The sequence below is a fragment of the Cervus canadensis genome, chromosome 6, assembly GCF_019320065.1.
Source record: "Cervus canadensis isolate Bull #8, Minnesota chromosome 6, ASM1932006v1, whole genome shotgun sequence".
Lineage (NCBI taxonomy): Eukaryota > Metazoa > Chordata > Mammalia > Artiodactyla > Cervidae > Cervus > Cervus canadensis.
The window spans coordinates 76,803,406-76,808,054 of record NC_057391.1 but is presented as its reverse complement, the minus strand read 5'-3'; the positions used below and the strand labels follow the sequence as shown (position 1 = coordinate 76,808,054).

The 4,649-nt window shown below is 42.8% G+C and overlaps 1 pseudogene; it reads left to right on the top strand.

Annotated features, from left to right (window-relative positions):
* The first annotated feature begins 3,302 nt into the window (after window positions 1-3,302).
* LOC122444315 lies at window positions 3,303-3,605 on the top strand (annotated as a pseudogene).
* The last annotated feature ends 1,044 nt before the right edge of the window (window positions 3,606-4,649 follow it).

Here is a 4,649-nt window from a genome sequence, read left to right as displayed (position 1 = left end):
AAAGGCTCTGGTATCATGTGCACCTCAGTGGCTGGATGGTCAGTGTCTCAGGCCCCACTGCCAATGCTGCCCAGTTACCTGTGGCCACAGGTGCACATGCACCTGCGCCTGGAGGCTAGAGTTGTATGCACCACCTCCCCTGCTATTGCTGCACTCTCTGGAGAGCCTGGGTTGTAGGTACCACCTCCACTATTCCCCTGGTCCCACCTCCTCTCGTCTGTTCCAGTCCACCCACCTTTAGGTGTACAGGTACGTGGAATTCTTTGGCATCCTCGTATGTTTGGTAGAAGCACCTCTGTCGAGTTGTGGACGTTCTACTGGTTGCATAATGAAGGGAAGAAACTGTGTCATTCTGCCTGCTGCTGTTGTCACAAGACTCTGTCTCTTAAAGGCAGAATGGCAAGATCACCTACCATAAGAAAATGTGGGTTGGGAGATATCGTTGGAAAATATTATCTGTCAGATATATGTATATATTGGTGTGTGTATATGTATATACACAAAGAGAAATAGTTTTTTCCCCCAAAGAACAACAATATTAGTTTCAACTTTTTTTCTGTTCTTTTTCAAGGTTTTCCCCCGAGTGTCTCTTCCTTCTCCTCTCCTCAGTATTTCGTAATAGCACACATGACTACTTTACACAAAAACATACTCTTAGATCAGGTAACTGCTGCATGCAAAATGGCAGGTCTATGCAGTTCCTCACCTTAGTAGGTGGACTTTTATAAAGAAGAGAATGGTTTGGCTTCTCAGGTTTTATTGCTAATCAAAAAATAGAGAATGAGGTATCGTCCCTAAAATTTAGATGCTACATGGATCTTGGTTTACTGGGTTTTTGCTAGAATTCTTAAGCAGAGTTGTCAGTACTCTAGTGCCCTTTTTCCTGAACGTCAACTAATAACTTTTATTGTTTATTTTTTATTGCTGTCTTCATGCTGCCTTTTGCTATTGAAGGAACATTCGTACTGCATGCTTGAGTTTATATTAGTAGGTAACCAAATGCAATTTTGAATATAACCCAAAGACTTTGGAATTACTGGGGTGGGTGTTCTCTTAATGTAGCCCAGGGCCAGAGAAAGAAGGTGCCTCATACTCTAGTTAACTCCAGTTTGCTATAATGTAGTTGGATTACTAGATGGTTTCAGACAAAGAGTGCCACTCCTAATTCTGTCTACCTCCAAGGTAACCCTGCTTTCCACAGGTAATTACATATAACTCTAGACTCACATGTATCCCTCAGCATTCTTGCAGCATACAGTGCTTCCCAAACCCTGTGTCCCATTTCTATACCTTTTGGTAATATCTGTGCACTACTTTACCATCGACATTGGTTTTCTATTGTTGGGGTAACAAATTACCACAAACTTAGTGGCTTTTTTTTTTTAAATTTCACAGTTCTGGAGGTCTGAGTCTGATGTGGGTCTCACTGGGCTAAAATCAGGGTGTTGTCAGGGCTGTATTCCTTTCTGCAGGCCCAAAGAGAGACTGTCTCTCCTTGCCTTCTCTGGCTTCTGGAGGCCACTCACTTTCATAGGCTTTTGGCCACTTCCTCTACCTGCAAAGCCAACCATGGAAGTTAAGCCCCTCTCACATCTTGTTGCATCACTCTGACCTTTTCTTCTGCCACTGCTTTCCACTTTTAAAGACCTGAGTGATTAAACTAGTGCTGGGGTCCAGCCTCGGCAGGATCCAGGGGTACCCTCAGGATGAACGGAGTCAGCGAGGGAGGGAGGGAGGGAGGGAGGGAGAGAGGGAGAGGGAGAGAGGGAGGGAGGGAAGGAGGGAGAGAGGGAGAGGGAGAGAGGGAGAGACCAGGCTGGGGGTGTGCAGCAGAGTCTGGCAATGCTTTATTTTTTACTGTAGCTTTTATACCCTAAGTTAATACATTTCTGAGGGGAAGATAGTTTAACATTACATCAGCTTGTCCTTTAGGAAGAACAGGATGTTTTCTGCATTCTATTTCTATAATAAATCTTTGCACATTATCTTCTGGCCTTGGGGCCTATTAACATTTTATGCAAGTCAGGTGAATGTAAACCTATTTTATGTTTTTGCGGGTAATCTTAACAGAAAAGTTATAGTCTTATAGGGCAATAGTACAGCATGTCACAACATAGTAGAAATATAACCTTGTTAACATAAAAGTCAATTCTTCTGCAGAAGTTGTCAGTTGAATTTATCTAAGAGGTTTACCCCACACAGACTCTGCGGCTTCAGTGAGGCAGCCTCTGCCTAGCACTCCTGGCTGACAATTAACAACCATCTCATTGTTACCACACTAGGGCTAAGCTCTTATTTTTCTAGATCTTTAACTATATTAACAATGGTTTCCATAACACAACCTTAGCACATTAAGAGCAAAAACACAGCAAGCAAATGTTAACCCAGTAGCCACTTTTAGAATAATTTTTCTTGCATTTTTTAATAGGGCTTCCTCACTCCCCGAAGGGCTCTATGTCTATTAGGGCCTTTATATGATCAGGATCTTTATGCTGTTTTATGATTAGGATATTACGAGCAGTCATGCATATTAGTACCAAGGGCATAGACGCATTTACCAAACAAACTAAAATACCAGCAAAGGAGTTTAAATTAAAACACTCCTTTCACCCTGGATAATCTCATAAAATACCACCACCTGGGAAACTTATTGATTAAAGTTCTAAATTGATTCTTATTTGGAAAGAGATCAGGGAAGGCCTTCTGCCTGTGTCACAGAAATTAGGGAGTAGTCTATTGCAGCAAGCATCAGAAAGACAGATATCATCATTAAGGTGAGCGCCAGGGGGCAGCTTTTCGGAATCCCTGAAAACCTGATCCCCCTTGCCTGTCGGGTTTTGTCCTCATGACCTTATCATGGGTGGGATCCTGTGAGCTGGCTCCCGGCACACTGGGGCCACTAGATCACCAAGGATAATTTTCCTATTTGAAGAACAGCTGTTTACTATCTAAATTCCATCTCTTGATTCCTTTTTGCTGCATAAGAAAACATATTCACAGTTTCCAGTGACTAGAATGTGGACATCTCTGGGCAGGGGGGTAGGGGGTGAGAAGAGGAATTATTTTTCCACAAGAATATTTTTATTATTTTGGAGAAGTCTAAGCATACCACCAATTCTGAGCACACCACCAATAGGATAGGGAAAAGGTAGAAATATCTCACAAATAATGATCATCATCATTGTAATCTTGCATTAAGAAGTAAGGCCTCTTAGCTCGTGGGCTCGGATCTAGGTTGCATTATCACGGTGAAACGCACGAAGAAGACTGGAATTATGGGCAAATACAGGGCCCGTTAAGGTGCCTCCCTCAGGAAAATGGTGAAGAAAATTGAAATCAGCCAGCACGCCAAGTATACGTGCTCCTTCTGTGGCAAAACCAAGATGAAGAGATGAGCTGTGGGCATTTGGCACTGTGGTTCCTGCATGAAAACTGTAGCTGGTGGTGCCTGGACCTACCACACCACTTCTGCTGTCACAGTAAAGTCTGCCATCAGAAGACTGAAGGGATTGAAGGACCAGCTGAAGCACCACCAGTTGATAATGTCGCTAGCCTATAATAAATGGGTTAATTTCTGTAACAAAAACAACAAAAAGGCCTCTTAAATATGTTTGAACAGTAAATGACACACAATTGATATGTATCAATTCACTGAAATACTTACTGATGTTAAGTATTTAATATCATACATGTAGAACCATCTATAGTTCAGTTCAGTCGCTCAGTCATGTCTGACTCTTTGTGACCTCATGAACCGCAGCATGCCAGGCCTCCCTGTCTATCACCAATTCCTGGAGTCCACCAAAACCTATGTCATTGCGTTGGTGATGCCATCCAACCAACTCATCCTCTATCATCCCCTTTTCCTCCTGCCCTCAATCTTTCCTAGCATCAGGGTCTTTTCAAATGAGTCAGCTCTCCACATCAGGTGGCCAAAGTGTTGAAGCTTCAGCTTCAGCATCAGTCTTTCCAATGAACACCCAGGACTGATCTCCTTTAGGGTGGACTGGCTGGATCTCCTTGCAGTCCAAGGGACTCTCAAGAGTCTGCTCCAGCACCACAGTTCAAAAGCATCAATTCTTTGATGCTCAGCTTTCTTTATAGTCCAACTCTCACATCCATACATGACCACTGGAAACACCATAGCCTTGACTAGACAGACCTTTGTTATCAAAGTAATGTCGCTGCTTTTTAAAATGCTATCTAGGTTGGTCATAACTTTCCTTCCAAGGAGTAAGTGTCTTTTAATTTCATGGCTTCAATCACCATCTGCAGCGATTCTGGAGCCCAGAAAAATAAAGTCAGACACTGTTTCCCCATCTATTTGCAATGAAGTGATGGGACCAGATGCCATGATCTTAGTTTTCTGAATGTTGAGCTTTAAGCCAACTTTTTCACTTTCCTCTTTCACTTTCATCAAGAGGCTCTTTAGTTCTTCCTCACTTTCTGCCATAAGGGTGGTGTCATCTGCATATCAGAGGTTATTGATATTTCTCCTGGCAATCTTGATTCCACCTTGTCCTTCCTCCAGCCCAGCGTTTCTCATGAGGTACTCTGCATATAAGTTAAATAAACAGGGTGACAATATACAGCCTTGACGTACTCCTTTTCTCATTTGGAACCAGTCTGTTGGTCCATGTCCAGTTCTA